This window comes from Scyliorhinus torazame, chromosome 18 (genome assembly GCF_047496885.1).
Source record: "Scyliorhinus torazame isolate Kashiwa2021f chromosome 18, sScyTor2.1, whole genome shotgun sequence".
In the NCBI taxonomy this organism is placed as follows: Eukaryota; Metazoa; Chordata; class Chondrichthyes; order Carcharhiniformes; family Scyliorhinidae; genus Scyliorhinus; species Scyliorhinus torazame.
Genome location: NC_092724.1, coordinates 59775197 through 59793720, shown reverse-complemented (window position 1 = coordinate 59793720; position 18524 = coordinate 59775197). Strand labels below are relative to the sequence as shown.

General features: G+C 48.4%; 1 pseudogene; it reads left to right on the top strand.

Annotated features, from left to right (window-relative positions):
- The window catches only part of LOC140395237 (procathepsin L-like), a 184091-nt pseudogene that overhangs the window by 7621 nt on the left and 157946 nt on the right, over nt 1-18524 (top strand).

The window sequence follows — 18524 nt, the reverse complement described above, 5'->3', positions numbered from 1 at the left end:
AACTTTTACTTGAAGAGCCTCCAATTTGCGCCGAGGTTGCCGGAGATGCGGAGGAGGCTGGATGTTTTCCATGTCACCAGATGGCTGCTTGCTGGTCAATGCTGATTCACTCGAGGTAGGTCCATCAATTTTCAATATCACCCCGTGGTCCCATAATGTGTTAGGCAGGTCGGTTCGGTGTGGACTGCACTTGATGCAGCGATGCGAGAAACAGACCTCTAACACTGTAGAAGATCCAACACAGTTTTATTGAACGATAGAACTAACATACATATTTAACTGTGGGTCGACACTATACTGAACTGACTGGTGACCTAGTACTAGCCTGACCAGACTTACTAGCTACCGCATGGTGTTTGCACTGTGCTAGCTCGTGGACTCTGACTGTCTCAGTGGCTGGCTCCAGAGGGAGTGGGAAACCTAGTGCCCTCTGAGTTTACTTGGCAGCTGGCTCCTGATGCAGAACTGACACCAACAGCACAAGTTCAATTCCTGCAACATCTGACGTTACCAGGAGGCCCCGCTTTCTCAATCTGATGTGAGACCCCTAGGTTAAATCAGCAGCAGTCAGCTCTCTCTCTCCTGTGAGACTATGGTGATTTTCATTTTAGATATTACCTTCCTGACTGAGGCTAGAATGTTAGTACTGAGCACAGACCACCACATCAGCACAATTTAAATTAATTTCACAAGTTTTCTGCTCTTCACAACACTTAGTCTTAACTATTGATTAATTTTAATTCAATAGATTTAATGGCAGGAAGATTCCGATCCACTGACAATGAGCAAGAAATATATTATCTGTTCAATGAAGCTAAAATGCAAAAAGGTGACAGCAATTGATTGAGCAGGATAATATTGGCAGCATATCTATACCAAACAGCTATTTCCCCAGTAATCTGTGAATATTGTCCACATACTGTCTGATGCCATTGGTTTTGCTCCATTAGATTGTCCATCATGAAGCTCTCTCTGTTTCTGGGCTGTGTGCTGCTGTCGATTCTGGTTGTAGCTTCAGGTCACACATTCGATTCAAGACTGGATGAAGACTGGAAGAGCTGGAAATCTCAATATAAGAAGCAGTACACCGAGGTAAAAGGGGAATTTGTTCTAGTGTGGAGCCTCTTCCAAACATTCAGCTCACTGTGAAGGGGGAAGGGGTTCCACACACTCACTAAATATTGACAATTCGTAATTGAAGTTAACATGGGAGAGGAGGGCTATTTCTTGGGTGGAATGGATATGTGCAGTGAAATAGAAAACATCATTCCATGGCAATTCTCCCAGTCTTTGACCCCAACAGATGGCTGACAGATTTCACAGGGAAACAGTAGAGCCTTACGGAAGAATTTAATGTAGATGACAATGAACCATTGGCTGGCGAGCCGGTGTCAGACCACCGTCACCTAATTTCTGAAGGCCTATATGAGGCTGGCAGGTGTGCATTGCTCCGTAGTGCCACTGAGCAGGTGCTGCTGCTGCCAGTGATGAGCCCTCCCAAGGTGATTTTGAAATATATCACCATTCCTTCACTGTTGCTGGGTCAAAAACCTGGACCTCCCGATCCTAACTGCATCGTGGGTCTACCTGCACCACATAGACTACTGTATTTCAAAAAGGCAGTTCACCACACCTTCTCAAGGGCAATTAGGGATGTGTAATCAACGCTGTCCTAGCCAGTGATCTCTACATCCTGTAAGTGAAGTTTTAAAAGGTTACAGGCCGCAGGTGAGTAACAGTGGACTGGGGGAGGGGGAGATGACCGCGCAGCAAGGGAAAGGGCTTGGCTCCCAACGGGGCCCCCACCTCATTGATGCTGCATGACCTGATGAGGCACTGAGTTCCTCTGAACAAGTGACACATTTCTGGAAGCCTGTCACCAACGCAACAAGGTTTGCTTCACGGGCTTCCTGCATGGTGGACCCCTGTCTACCACTGGGTGAACGCCAGTGGTGATGGGATGAGGCCTTTAATTGGGCATGAACTGCCCACCTAAGTGGTTGAATAGCCATTGGGGTCGGAAGGCTGTTCATGAGTGTTGCTTTCCAGATTTAACTGGGTTTAGACAGAAAGGCATAGGGATTCCCACCAATTTTAAAAACCATCTTGCCACCAAGCTCACATGAATGAAATGAATGAAAATGAAAATCTCTTATTGTCACAAGTAGGCTTCAAATGAAGTTACTGTGAAAAGCCCCTAGTCACCACATTCCGGCGCCTGTTCGGGAAAGCTGTTACGGGAATTGAACCGTGCTGCTGGCCTGCCTGGTCTGCTTTCAAAGCCAGCGATTTAGCCCTGTGCTAAACAGCCCCTGCAGGGAGGGCATTAAATTTACGCCTTTGGTGTCACTCAGTTTACTAGACCCCTGCCGAAGCTACTGTAGAAACCATGGGCACGATCCAGTTGCCACATTGTATCTCAAAAGCAGCTCACCACGGCGCAGCATGGCTGATGAATGCCGAGAGACCCCGCTCCCAGGATGTACCCGGCTCGCAAGGCACAAAAGATGTAATGCGATCTTGCGAGATGCTGTGACGTAAATCCCGCTGATTGTGGGTGGGATCATGTTTTGGTAAAACTGCATATTAAAGCGAGGCAGCTAGCCTCACTTTAATGTGCAGATTCTCAAGGTAGCTGAGGCTTTGTGATTTAGCCCCTTCGCCTTGAAGATCACGGGTGAGTGCAGTTTGGTACTGGTCTCCACAAATGGGGACCAGACAGAATGGCACTTGTGGGGGTCTCCCAGGGGATTGGAGGCACCCAGCTGCATGCCCTATGGGCAGGGTGGTGCCCTGGCACTGCTGGTGCCACCTAGGCACCTTAGCAGTACCAGCCTGATACTCTGGCTGTGCCAACCTGGTATCATGGCAGTGTCACCAGGGTGTCAGCCTGGCACTGCCATAGTGCACAGATGGCACTGCCAGCTGGCATAGGCTGGGGGTGTCCTGCGTGGTTGTTGGGGGGCTTCATGGAGGGCCCAGGACCCTCCCATAGTGTGTTCGGGCTGGGTGGTGTTGAGGGTCGCTTCAGGGGCTTTGGAGATCAGGACGCCATTTAAAAACGGCCCCTCAATCTCTCGCTACACTGGAGAGCTCTGCTCACTCGAACAAAACGGGTCTACGTGCGGCCTCGGCCACGGGTTCCCGCTGAGGCCCCTTGTACACGCTCGTTATGGGACTTTCTTCCCAATTAGTTGAATCGCGCCCCATAAATACACCTTGAGCAGCTTCCGGACCATCCCCTTTCAATAAAAGTAAAGTCGCCATAGTCCCAGATGACCATAGACTGCTTTCCCCTTTGAGGGGGAGAGCTGACTGGTGGTGATTTAACCCGAGGATCACCGCACCTCAGACGAGGGGCAAGGTTGAGAAGGTGGAGCCTTCACGAAGAACCTCAGTCGGTATGGGAAGTGAACCCATGCCATTGGCCTGGCTCTGCAGCACAAACCAGCTGTCCAGCCAACTGAGTTAAACCAACCCTCTTTTTCCATCTATTGACATTGTCATCATGCTCACCAATCAGAACATAGCTGTAAAATTAACGGGATAGTGGAGGCAAATCTGATCTATAAAATGCATGAACTATATTGTCCCACTGCTACCTTATTTTCTGTTGTTTGTTCCAATGTTGAGGAATAAAGATGTTGATCTTGTTCAGCTGTTTACTCCTACCATAATTCTGTCACTCTCTCAGAGATTGGTTTATTTTTCTGTATCTGTGGGAAGAGGAGTAAGTGTAACTTCTCCGTGATGAAAGGATAGAAACCCAACTATAAACTTTTATTTCAGCTTTACTACAGGAATCTTTAAAGCCAACGCACAATTTTATGAAGGACAAAAGATACTAGAATCTGACTGTCTTCATGTCTTTATTCAGGAAGAAGAGACCTACAGGAGAAAGATATGGGAGGACAATGTGAGATACATCAAACAGCACAATCTGGAGTACTCAATGGGGAAACACACGTTTACCGTGGGAATGAACCAGTTTGGAGACCTGGTGTGTACAAGATGTCTAGTCTGAGGGATCTAGATATGAGTTATTGTGGTGCTATTACTGAATGAGGTGTGATAGTGGTTCGTGACATCAGAGCACCTCATTATAACAAAGAAACCAACCTCCCTTACCAATATATAAGGGGGTATTGTGACTAGGTATTGTGCCAAGGTTCAAGTTCCATTCCAGGTCTTGCTGGGCAAGAAAGAGGCACTCCTAAAGCAACCAAATGGGTTCCATATCAATATATAAATTCTTCCACCATGTGCCAACGGCAGGAGGTAAGAGCAGGAGCCTCCACAATCACCATTCATAGCTCCAGCCGACAACATGCATGGACATGAGTGTGTTACCTGAACAACTTAGTCTCCTTTGGGTGGGGTGGTTGGCTGGACACCAACAAGAAGGATTTTGATCCCGGCTCTGGACTGGGTGGATTTGGGATCTTCCTCCCTGCCCTACCTAAGGTGGAGGTCGTAGCACTATGGGTTGGACCTGCCTTTGGACAGAGAACTCAACAAGACCAAGGTATGTTTTTGTCAAGATAAATTCTCCTGTCCTTTTAATACCCAAATTCATTGGGTGCGATTGAAGATTAAATGCTCCTGCCAGCGAGAAAACTGGAATGATTCCAACTGGTGCTAGTAGCAAACCTGACCTGCCATGCAAGGTACCTGCTCTTTCTAGGAAGCTCTTCAGAACAAAGAGACAACCTCTTTATAAAAAAACTCCAGTTAGAAAAGCAACTGCCCCTCAGAGTTAATGGACCCCACTGGAGCTGTATGAATAAACATCGGTAATCCTTCCTTTTACACCGCTGGACCTGTCAATTAAAAGGTTTTTAAAAGGCAATGAAATTGAATGCAAACAATGCAGTTCAAAGCGTTTTAGCTTCTGGGCATGCACACAGGCTTGAAAAAGATAAAGGGCAATGAAATTAACATTGAACAAAACCACTTCAAAGGTTTCACCACATAAAGGGAATACTTTTACCTTCATCTCACAGCTCTTTGAAATTGGCATGCTGATAGACAGTTGAAAGGATTTAAAGGCTGCAAATGGGAAGACCAATCAAAAAACCCCCACCCCAGGAAAGACCCCTGACCTGAGCCCACCAGCCCAATACAAGCTCCCGATCTCCACTTTCCGTGAAGAACCTGGAGGCAATTGTAGGGAGGGTAGTCACCCCCTTGCCAACCCTTGAACTGCAAGCCGCCAGTTCCCCATTTGTCAGGACTTGCACCAATTCACACCAACGGGACTCCCGGTTAGCAAATGAGATTCAAATTAGCGATAATTTCTTGCATGTTCTCACGGGTCTGTCAAGGAGTGACATGGCGGCCCAGGGGTTAGCAATGCTACCTCACAGTGCCAGGGAACAGGTTCAATTCTGGCCTTGGGGGGACTGTCTGTGTGGAGCTTGCACTCTCTCCCTGGGTCTGCATGGGTTTCCTCCGGATGCTCCGGTTTCCTCCCATACTCCAAAGATGGGCAGGTTAGGTGGATTGTCCATGCTAAATTGCACTTAGTGTCCAGGAATGCGCAGTTTAAGTGGGGTTAAGGGGATAGGGCAGGGGACTGGGCCTGGATAGGATACTCTTTTAAAGGGTCAGTGCAGACGCAATGGGCCGAATGGTCTCCTTCTACACTGTAGGATTTCTATGATTCTAAGAACGCTAGCAGGGCCGGTGGGGCAGGCGAAGAGACTCACAACGGGTGTCACAACCTGTTCAAATCCATTTTTTGTCCAATGTCCGATTTAAAAAAAACATCAGGGTTGGTATTTGGCGCCGTCATTCGGGTGGGGCGGAGATCGAAGTGTCATTTGTAAAGAGTGACCCGATCTCAAAGTCAAAGTAAAAGCCCCCTTTCAACACCCTGCCATTTACATCGGAATCCTGGAAAGCAGGGGAATCGCCCTAACCCTAGAAGACAGAAGTGTACACTCCCCCCACCACACAGGTTACCCCCCTGCCCCACACCCCTTACACACCATGCAGCCATCAGGATGACCCAATCCCCCCACCCATCATCGCCAGCACGGGGTATCATCTCCCCCATCATTTCCGCCCATCCCTCACATAACAGGAAGATCTCAAACTGAGATCCCGCGGCAAAAATCCCATTATGGCCCTCTCACAAGAGTCAGCGGCCATGACGGGATCTGGGCCCGTGGCAAAGCTGCCCAGGAAATCACAGCCCTGATCTTTGTGTAACAGTTACTTTCCAGTATGATCAGAAATGGGAATACTGTCCAATTATCTCTCTAAGTCCAAGGGTCCTGAGGTCAATTCTAGACCAACTGCCGCCTGTGCCGCGAGCAGGGAATTAAAACTGGACTGGTGATGGAACCTGAGAGACTCCTGATCGGGATGGTTCAGTTATTGGTGGACTTTATCCATTCTCCTCACTGTGATACTCTGAAAGCGCTCTGGAAGATTTTACCAAAAAATTATTAAATTATTTCACACAACTGAGGCACAAAATGCATAATCACTGCTGCCATTTTGATTGTTGAACCTGAGAGATACTTTATCACCTTCAAGTCCTGCACCCACCTGGAGAGTGAAGAAATGGATGGACCATTTACCAGCAGTCCTTTAATTTAGTCGAACGTTAGGCATGAGTATGGGGTGTGAGCGCTGCTTGATACTTTGATCTGTCTATTTATTTAGCATTTATTTTGCATCCCTTGAGAGGGTATTTAAGAACCAACCACCTTTGGTCCGGAGTCACATAAAATCATAGAATTTACAGTGCAGAAGGAGGACATTCAGTCCATTGAGTCTGCACTGGCCCTTGGAAAGAGCACCCCACTTAAGCCCGCTCCTCCACTCTATCTTCGTAACCCAGCAACCACACCCAATCTTTAGACACTAAGGAGCATTTTATCATGGCCAATCCACCTAACCTGAACATCTTTGGACTGTGGGAGGAAACTGGAGCACCTGGAGGACACCCACGCAGTCACAGGGAGAACGTGCAAACTTCATACAGGCAGTCACCCGAGGCTGGAATTGAACCTGGGTCCTTGGAGCTGTGAGGCAGCAGTGTTAACCACTGTGCCACCGCGCTGTAAGGAAGATAGATTTCCTTCCTCAAAGGACAACACAGTTGACAATGGTCATCATTAGACTTTTCAATTCCAGTTCTATTTTTAATTGAACTCAAATCCCACCACCTGCCAGAGGATTACCTTGAGCCTCTGAATTATTCGTCCAGTGATAATATCCCTGTGCCGTTGCCTCTTCACTCAGCAATGGATGAGAATGTAGCCCTGTGAGCTTATCAACCCTCCTCCTACACATTCTCCACAAACGGTCAGGCAGTTCATTAATGAATGTCCATATGTTTGACTTTCTAGACTGATAAAGAGTTCAATGATCGCATGAATGGATTCCTCCCAATTGAATCTGATAACGCGACTAAAGAAGTTGAAGACGATGAAGAATTTGATGATGATCTGCAAGGTTTAACTGTCAACTAATGTAAAAACAGGCTATGTTACTTCAGTGAAGGATCAGGTAAAAATCGGGCAGGACCCTTCAGGTCTTCATTAAGTGTAAGGTTCTGGAGAAATTTAAAAGTTATGATGGGCATGGAGAAACCAGGATGGAAGGTTTTGCTACAGTTTTAGTTCCTATTTACCTGAAAATGCCTGCCCTGCTTGCTGGTTGATATTGTTTCTACACATTGCTTGTGGTCTCCCCTTTGCTTTAGATTTTAACAAAAATATAACATACATCATTTCAACCAATTAGCATACATATGATGTGCACAGCATAACAATTCAGATTATTTCCAATTACAGTGTCCACTACAGATTCGGTCTGTCAGGCTTCTTTCGATGTCTCGTTGACCTTCTAAGCTTTTGTTGATCCGCCGAATCTGCTTGACATTTTAGTGGCTCTGAAGGTTCCTCTATTGGAACTGCATTACTCTGTGCATCTTCAGGTGCTACATTTGATTCTTGTTCAGGTTGCGTTGGTTTGGAGAGACAGAAGTTCTCACACACATCATCTGCTGACAGTGAAGTAACAGGTTGCTGAATTTTTAACAAAGCTCTTCAGTTCCTCCTGTGTGCCTGTCCTTGTTCTGTGATGACTGTGTAGGATCTTGGACCTATCTTCTGTATCACTTTTACACACTTTGACCAGCCATCTGGATCCTCCACCCTTATATATCATTGTATTCTAAAGGTTGTAGAGACCTGGTTGACCTGTCATAGATTCTCTCCTGCTTCCTCTTTTGAGACTGCAGTTGATGTTTTATTTTGTGACTTGCTTGTTGATATGAAGGGCATGGAAATGTTGTTCTTGTCGTCCTTTTCATCAGTAATTGTGATGATGACAAACCATTACTCAAAGGTGATGCTCGATAACAGAGCAATCCAAGATGTGGATCATCCTGTCTTGTCCATCGATTTTTTAAAGTAATTGTTTTACTATCTGCACACCTTTCTCTGCCTTTCCATCTGACTGTGGATATAAAGGACTGGATGTGACATGCTTGAAGTTGTACTTCTGCACAAATTCCCTCCATTCCAGACAACTGAAACATAGAACATAGAACATACAGTGCAGAAGGAGGCCATTCAGCCCATCGAGTCTGCACCGACCCACTTAAGCCCTCCAATAACCCCTCCAAAAGTATTCATCTTCTTGATAACTTCTCTCAGACACGTTGTCTTGGCTGACAAATTCGGAATAAATTTGCCTATAAACTTGACCATTCCTAATATCCTCAGAACTCCTTTCTTGTCTGACGGTCGTGGCATATTCATTATTGCCTGTATTTTCATTTGATCGGGTTATACGCCTTGAGCAGACAATCTGTCTCCCAGAAACGTAATTTCCTTAATGCCAAATTGATACTTGGCTTTGTTCAATCTTAGCCCATACCTCTTAACACTCTGCAGTACTTTGATAAGTCGGTCGTTGTGTTCTTCCTTCATAGAACCCCATACTATTATATCGTCAACATACACACAAACTCCTTGAATATCTTCCACAATGTGTTCCATTGACCTGTGAAAGATTTCAGATACGGATATTATCCCAAAACACATTTGAAGAAAACAGAAGTGCCAAATGGAGTGTTAAGCGTACAATACGTTGTACTCTCTTCATCCAATTTGAGTTGCCAAAAACCCTGCGATGCATCCAGTTTACTGAAGCACGTCCCACCTGACATTTCACTCGTTATTTCTTCACGTTTTGGTATTGGATAGTGTTCTCGTTTGATGTTGGCATTGAGGTCTTTAGGATCCATGCATATTCTTACATCGTTATTGCATTCTTTAATACATTTAATTTACCCAATTTGTTGGTTCTTCGATTTTATTACTGTGGTAAATCACTGTTGCACCTCTATCAGTTGATGTATGGTAGGACCTACAGGTATGTTGGTAGTCCCTGCCTGCTGGCTCCGCCCAGTAGGCGGACCATAAATATGTGTGTCCTCCATGCTGCAGCCATTTTGCCAGCTGCTGTGGGAGGCCACACATCTTAGAGCAATAAAGCCTCAGTTGTCCGGAACTCTAGTCTTTGTGCAATTGATCGTGCATCAACTTATTGCTCAAAAGATTGACCTCCGTATCAAACCGGATCGCCTGCAGCTGGATCCGCATTCAAGCGACGCCAAAAAGGACTTTCAACACTGGCTGACTTGTTTCGAGGCGTACATCAACTCGCCGCCCAGCCCTGTCTTGGAGGCTCGGAAGATACAGATCCTGTACTCAAGGTTGAGCTCCAGCGTCTTTCCGCTAATCCAGGACGTGCTGAACTACGCCGAAGCCATGCCGCTTCTCAAAGAGAATTACGCTCAGAAGACGAACACGCTCTTGACCAGGCACAAACTCGCCACTCACTCTCAACTCCCTGGTGAGTCCATAGAAGACTTCTAATCCCACTCCTCCGGGACCGGGACTGTCAGGCGTTACGGCCACTGAACATTCAAACCTCCTTATGTGGGACGCATTTGTTACGGGGATTGGGTTGGACCTCATACGCCAGCGACTGTTAGTAGAAGGGGCCACGCTCGACCTAGCAGAGACAAAGAAACTAGCGCTCTCTATGACAGTTGCATCGCGCAACATTCAGGCCTACACCCCCAGCCGTGTGGCCCACCTCTCCTACGCATCGTGTACCCCACAGACAGCCGCCCCAGCGGGGGCCTTACCCAGTCAATACGCCTGCGCCACGCACCAGCCAGCGAACCCTGGGGGTCCCCGATGTTACTTTTGCAGCCAGCAGAAACACCCCCGCCAATGCTGCCCAGCCCGCGCTTCCCTTTGTAAGGCTTGCAGCAAGAAGGGGCACTCCGCCGTGGTGTGCCAGGCCCGTGCAGTCGCCGCTATTGCACCCACATCCCTCATTTACGGACAATGGGCGCCGCTATCTCCCCCCCCTCAGACCAAGCGCGGCCAGTGGGCGCTGCCATCTTCCCTTCCTAGCAACACGTGCGGCCCATGGGCGCTGCCATCTTGTTCAACCCCCGCCACGTGCAGCCCATGGGTGCCGCCATTTTGTCCTCCTCAAGATCTTCAAGCGCCGCCATCTTGTCTCCCCCACGGCACATGGGCACCGCCAACGTTCCAGGACCTGTGCTCCCCGGGCTCCCCATCATCTGACACCAGCTATGATCGACCACGACTCTCCTCAGTGACCATCGACCAGTCTCGTCCGTACAACCTGGCCGCCGCATCGACCAGCGTTAAAATCAACGGACAAGTGACCTCTTGCCTACTGGACTCCAGGAGCACCGAAAGCTTCATCCACCCAGATACGGAAAGGCGCTGCTCCCTCGCGGTACACCCTACCAACCAAAGAATCTCCCTGACCTCCGGATCCATTCCGTGGCGATCCGGGGGTACTGTACGGTCACACTCACGGTCCAGGGTGTCGAATTCAGCGGCTTCCACCTCTACATCCTCCCTAACCTCTGTGCTGCCCTACTACTCGGCCTGGACTTCCAGTGCAACCTCCAGAGCCTAACCCTGAAATTCGGCTGGTCCCTACCGCACCTCACTGTGTGCAGCTTCGCAACCCTAAAGGTCGATCCGCCTTCCCTCTTTGCAAATCTAACCTCGGATTGCAAACCGGTCACCACCAGGAGCAGACGGTACAGCACCCAGGACAGGACCTTCATCAGGTCCGAGGTCCAGCGGCTGCTTCGGGAAGGCATCATCGAGGCCAGCAACAGCCCATGGAGAGCCCAAGTGGTAGTAGTTAAAACTGGGGAGAAACACAGAATGGTCGTGGACTACAGCCAGACCATCAATCGGTACTCGCAGCTCGACGCGTACCCTCTCCCACGCATATCTGATACGGTCAATCAGATTGCACAGTACCGGGTCTTCTCAACGGTAGACCTCAAATCCGCCTACCACCAGCTCCCCATTTGTAAATCAGACCGTCCATACACTGCTTTCGAGGCAGACGGCCGCCTCTATCACTTCCTCAGGGTTCCCTTTGGCGTCACCAACGGGGTCTCGGTCTTCCAAAGGGAGATAGACCAAATGGTTGACAGATACGGGCCACCTTTCCGTACCTAGACAATGTCACCATCTGCGGCCATGATCAGCAAGACCACGACGCCAACCTTGCCAAATTTCTCCGCACCGCCCCTCTCCTAAACCTCACTACAACAAGGAGAAGTGTGTGTTTAGCACAAACCGCTTAGCCATCCTCGGCTGTGTGGTCCAGAACGGAGTTCTGGGGCCCGATCCCGACCGCATGCGCCCCCTCATGGAGCTTCCCCTCCCCCCACTGCCCCAAGACCCTCAGACACTGCCTGGGGTTCTTTTCGTACTACGCTCAGTGGGTCCCAAATTATGCGGACAAGGCCCGCCCACTCATACAGTCAACCCATTTTCCCCTGACGGCCGAGGCACAACAGGCCTTCGCCCGCATCAGAGCCAATATCGCCAAGGCCGGGATGCACGCAGTCGACGAGAAACTGCCCTTCCAAGTAGAGAGCGACGCATCAGACGTCGCCCTAGCCGCCACCCTCAATCAGGCAGGCAGACCCGTGGCATTATTTTCCCGCACCATTCATGCCTCAGAAATTTGACACTCATCCATCGAAAAAGAGGCCCAAGCTATTGTTGAAGCTGTGCGGCATTGGAGGCATTACCTGGCCGGCAGGAGATTCGCTCTCCTCACTGATCAACGGTCGGTAGCTTTCATGTTCAATAACACGCAGCGGGGCAAGATCAAGAATGGTAAGATCTTGAGGTGGAGGATCGAGCTCTCCACCTACAATTACGAGATTTTGTATCGCCCCGGCAAGCTCAACGAGCCCCCGGACGCCCTATCCCGAGGTACATGTGCCAGCGCACAAGTAGACCAACTTGGGACCCTGCATGACAGTCTTTGTCACCCGGCAGTCACACGGTTGTACCATTTCATAAAGACCCGCAATCTGCCCTACTCCATCGAGGAAGTACGGACACTCACCAGGGACTGCCAGGTCTGTGCGGAGTGCAAGCTGCACTTCTACCGGCCGGACCGTGCGCGCCTGGTGAAGGCCTCACGCCCCTTTGCCGCCTCAGTGTGGATTTCATAGGGCCCCTCCCCTCCACCGACCGTAACGCGTATTTTCTCAGTGTGGTCGATGAGTACTCCAGATTCCTCTTTGCTATCCCATGCCCCGATATGACATCTGCCACCGTCATCAAAGCCCTCAACACAATCTTCGCTCTGTACGGTTTCCCCGCCTACATCCACAGTGACAGGGATCCTCATTCATCAGTGATGAGCTGCGTCAGTTCCTGCTCAGCAGGGGTATCGCCTCCAGCAGAACGACAAGCTACAACCCCCGGGGAAACGGACAGGTAGAAAGGGAGAACAGGACGTTGTGGAGGGCCGTCCAACTGGCCCTACGGTCCAGAAACGTCCCGGCCTCCCGCTGGCAGGAGGTCCTCCCTGATGCACTACACTCCATTCGGTCACTACTGTGCACCACCACTGTGCACCACTAACAACACACCCCATGAACGTCTCTTTGCCTTCCCCAGGAAGTCCACATCTGGGGTGTCGCTCCCGACTTGGCTCGCAGCTCCAGGACCCCTCCTACTCCGCAGGCACGTCCGACTCCACAAGGCGGACCCGTTGGTGGAAAGGGAGCAATTGCTCCATGTGAACCCCCAGTATGCCTACGTGGCGTACCCCGAAGCCGCCAGGATACTGTCTCCCTCAGGGACCTGGCACCAGCAGGTTCCACACACACACACACACACCCCTGGCCCGGCAACACCCTCCCCTCCCCCAGCGTTCCCAGTCGCAAACCCCTGGGACCATCCGTCCTCCCCCTGCCCACGCCCGAGGATGAAGAGGATTTTGGCATGCTCCCGGAGGCACCGTACATCAGACCAGCATCGGCATTGCCACCACCTCTACATTGCTGCCAGCGGCACATCAAGGCCCCGGACCGGTTAAACCTCTAACTGGTCCACTGGACTTCAAAAGACATTTTTTTCTCTCCATCAAATATTGTAAATGTAAATGTAAAAAAAAAGAAAACCATTTGTTGTATATATATGTATGCCGGACTCAATTTTAACAGGGGGTGAATGTGGTAAACCACTGTTGCACCTCTATTAGGTGATGTATGGTAGGACCTGTACTACAGCTACGTTGGTTGTCCATGCCTGCTGGCTCCGCCCAGTAGGCGGAGTATAAATATGTGTGTCCTCCATGCTGCAGTCATTTCACCAGCTGCTGTGGGAGGCCACACATCTGAGAGCAATAAAGCCTCAGTTGTACCCAACTCTAGTCTTTGTGCAATTGATCGTGTATCAATTACTAACCCACAGATTCAGCATTCTGTCAAGTTCAGCTTTCAACCGATCCCTTAATGATGCTGGCACTCTCCTAGGAGCATGTATTATGGGTTGCGCATTATCCTTTAGTTGAATTCGGTAAGTAAATGGCAAGACACCCAAATATTGAAAAATCTCCGGAAATGCTTGTACTATTGAATCCACCAATCTACTGTGTGCATTCAAAGCATAGTCAGCCCTATATATTCTCTTGACTGACTGAAGTGTTTCACATCTCGTAACTATTCACGATCCGTGGCTACAATTGAAAATTTCACTTTATGGATTCATCTTTGACTTGAACTTCAAGCTCACGCACACCGAAAGAATTAATCCTTTGACCATTGTAAGCTTTTAAAAATGCTGGTCTGTTCAAAATTTTGGGCTTGATTCTCATTGCTTCAATATCTCTGATACTGATGAGATTCGCTCTCGCTCCCGTGTTGAGTTTGACATTTAGAAACATTTGATTTATAAGTAAAGAAACTGTCCAGTTATCTTTATTTACAGTAGATACTTCATTGTTACTACTTCTCATTTTAGTAGAAGACATTTCACTTCATTTGCCTTGGTTGGCTCTGTCTGCATTAGAAATGGCATCAATGAAGAATGTGTCCTCTAAATTAGTTTCATCAATGGTGTTAATGGATTTTTGTGAGTCGATTTTCTTGTTGGAAAAACATTGCTTGGCAAAGTAGTTTTTGCCCTTACACTTCGCACAGATTTTCCCAAAGGCTTCTGTAAGTGCCGATTTTCACACTGCTTACAAAATGGTGGTGTCTGGCAATCGCTTAAAATGGCCACTGCTGTTGAGACCACATTTTACTTTTTGGAGCGTCACAACATTTAAGGTGCCGGCTTCATTCCCAATTTTCGCGCCTAAACCTCTCATGTTTAACGTGTTGATGTCCTACACAGCTAACATACTGGCATGGCAAATTTTTATTGCATCTTCGACCTGGAGTTCATTCTCCCTCAAAAGACATTCACGCACTTTACCATTTTTTATGCCAAATACGATTTGATCCCTGATCATTGATGATTTTAATATGGCAAAATTACAAGTCTGAGCCTTTAATTTTAGATCCATTAGAAAACTGTCGAACGACTCACCTGTCTGCTGTGTGCATGTTCTGAAAATGTACCTTTCAAAAGTTTTGTTCTTCTTCGGGGTACAATGCTCATCAAACTTTTTAACGATAGCATCAAAGCTCTCACTATCTGCCTTTCGCTCAAATACAAATGTGTTTAAGATTTTGATTGTCTGTGGACCTGCTACAGTGAGCAGCAATGCTATTTTTCACTCATCAGGCTGTGCATGTAGACCTAAGGCAGCCACGTACAAAGTAAACTGCTGCTTAAAATGCACCAATTTGCACCTACGTTGCCAGTTACATGAAGACTTTGTGGTGATTTCAAGCCATCCATCTTTTTCTTCGGTGACCAGTTGAGTGTTGAGATGTGTTCTTTTGATGTTCTTCATCGATTAGTAAATTTTTTTAGTAGTACCGTTTCCTAGGTTCTTTACTTCAGATCTTCAATTCCTAGATCACTACTTCTGGTACCATGTTACGTTCTAGTGCATTGCAATGATTGAGTCAGTGCACCAATGAACGTCTAGTTCGTGTGTAGTTAAGATGTATTAAATTACAATAATGTGGGTAGAAAACAATACGAATACTACTAACGAACTGCAAACTGTTAACAACTAGAATATGAGAGCTAATACTAAACACGACTATCCATGCTGACTCCTCACTCACTCCACGAAGTTGCAGTGTCATGTGGTGCAGTTCTACTGCCATCTGCTGGTTGGAGATCTAACATATTAACATACAGAATTGCTTCTGCATATCTTTGCACAGGCCTCGACAAGCCAACCACTCTACTCAAGGTTCACACCCTTCTGAAGGACTATGTAGTGGAGAGCACAGCTGACCATCACAAAGACCACAACCTTTGTAGGTGATGTGAGAGTGACTGTCCTTGACATCAAGGCAGCATTCGACCAAGTAATGCATCAATGATTTCAAGCAAAATGGGACTCAATGCGAATCAGGGGGTAACACTCTGCTGGTTGAAGTCATACTTAACACAAAGGTTGTGGTGGTTGGAGGTCAATCATTTCAGCTATGGGACATCATTGTTGGACTTCCTCAGGGCAATGTCCTGGGTCCAAACATTTTCATCTGCTTAATCAATTACCTTTCTTACATCACAAGGTCAGAAGTGGGGATGTTCGCTAATGGTTGCACAATGTTCAGCACCATTCAGAACTCCTCAGACACTGAAGCAGTTCACATGAAAATGCAGCAAGACTTGGACAATATCCAGGCTGGGGCTGACAAGTGGCAAGTGGCATTCACGCCACACAAGTACCAGACAGTGACCATCTCCAACAAAAGAGAATCTAACCATTACCCCGTTACATTCAATGGCATTACCATTGACGAATCCCCCACTATCAATATCCTGGGGGTTACTGTTGACCAGAAACTGAACTGGACTAGCCACATTAATACTGTGCCTATGAGAGCGGGTCAGAGGCTCAGAATCGTGCGATGAGTAACTCACCTCAAGCTACCTCAAAGCCTGACCAAGTCAGGTGTGTGATGGAATACACTTGCCTGATGAGTGCAGCTTCAACAATACTCAAGAATGCTCGACAACATCCAAGAGAAAGCAGCCGCTTGATAGGCACCGCTTCCACAAACACTCACTCCCTCCACCAGTGACATACAGCGGCAGCAGTGACTCTTTTTCAGAGCTGAAGAGAGGGAGGAGTCGTATCGACTCAAAAACTCTGTTTTTTCTCCCTACAGATTAGTGATGGGAAACCTGCAGCCCGAGGGCAGCACGTGGCCCATCAGGGCTCTAAGTGCGGCCCGCTGACTACTGCTCAAGCAGAGGAATCGTGCTCCTGCAGTTCATGCTGGAATAATTCAGCCAGTGGCCGATTTACTGTGAAACTTTGGCCCAGACTCCCAACCGATCAAAATTGTGGTCACAGCTTGGAAAGCTTGGAAGGGTGGCACGGTGGCACAGTGGTTAGCTCTACTGTCTCTCAGTGCCAGGGACCCGGGTTCAATTCTGGTCTTGGGTCACCGTCTGTGTGGAGTTTGTACATTCTCCCCGTGCCTGCGTGGATTTGCTGCGGTTTCCTCTCGCAGTCCAAAGATGTGCAGGTTAGGTGGATTGGCCATGATAAAATTGCCCCTTAGTGTCCAGTGATGTGCAGGTCAGGTTACGGGGATAGGGGGGGGGGGAGTGGGCATGGGTTGGTGCAGATCGATGGGCTGAATGGCCTCTATCTGCACTGCAGGGATTCTATGATTCTATGAAGGATGACAAACGTCCTGCAGGCACTAACAAAAAAAAAAATCCATTTCCTCACAAACACCTTCAGCCCTACATGATAAAAGTTGTATAAGTGTCAGGAGTAACTTATTCCTGGACTCCCAACTAGGGTAAAACTTAAACTCTTAAACTTTGAAGCAAAAGTGTGGTCATTGCTCTACTCGACAGTAAAGACTTGTGTATCAAAAGCAATTTTTTCGGAACTTCCGGTTGTGGCCATGGTGTGAGAGGTCACACACCGGGCAGCTCCTGCTTGAAGACACAGAAAAGAGCTCTTTTTACCTGACACTGGGTGGAATTTTGATGAAAATGCGTAGGTGAAGTTGGAGGAGTAGTTTCCCCAGGTGTGGTTTCCTGCTGGTTACCAAACCCGGCAGAATACAGTGAGAGAACAGGCTAAAGAGTTGGATGAAGCCTGTACTTCAGCAGTCAATGCAAGCATGGAGGCGGGGGAAGGGTTGATGCAAGCTGGAAGGCCCCAGCAGGAGCAGTTGATGGCTTTATTTCGGAGGAATTCCGGCAACAGAGGAAGGAAATGCAGGAGGATTACTCGAAGGCCATCGAAGGAGCTGTGGCACCCATGAAGACTTCAATGGAATGGGTGGAGAAGTGTTTGGAGGTGCAGGTGTTGCAGATTCGGGAGATCGAAGGAGTGATCTCAGACCACAGCGATCATGTGGTGGCTCTGGGGGCGGAGGTGGGGCTCCTAGGGGACCTCTGTAAAAAGTAAGGGCAAAGGTGGAGGAGCAAGAGAATGTCTCGAGAAGGCAGAACCTGCGAATAGTGGGCCTGCCTGAAGGAGTGGAAGGTGTGAGTGCCGCGAGGTACGTGTCGAAGATGCTGGCAGGGCTGGTGGCAGAAAGGGTGCTAGATAAGGTGCTTGAAATGGACCAATCTCATAGGTCCCTGAGGCAGAAGCCTAGAGCTGGGGAGCCGCCACAGGCGGTGATATTGAGACTCCACAAATTTGTGGAGAAAGAGAAGATTTTGCCATGGGCCAGGGAGAAGTCTACCTGCAACTGGGAGGGGAATAAGGAGCAAATTTATCAGAACATCGGAGCCGAGTTGGCGAAGCGGCGGGCAAGCTTCAACAAGGTCAAGGCTGCGCTGTACCGGCGACAGATCAGGTTTGGAGTGCTGTATCTGGCGAAATTATGGGTGACGTTCGGAGGCCGGGAGTATTATTTTGAGACCCCAGAAGCGGCCAAAGACTTCATTAAGGAGCATAAACTGGGGGAGAACTGCGCAGACCATGCTTGGGAACTGGGGTGCTAGCACTTTGTAATGGTTGGGAGCACGTTTGAAGTAGGGGTGGGGATTGGGGAATTTTCATCTTTTTTTGGGTGG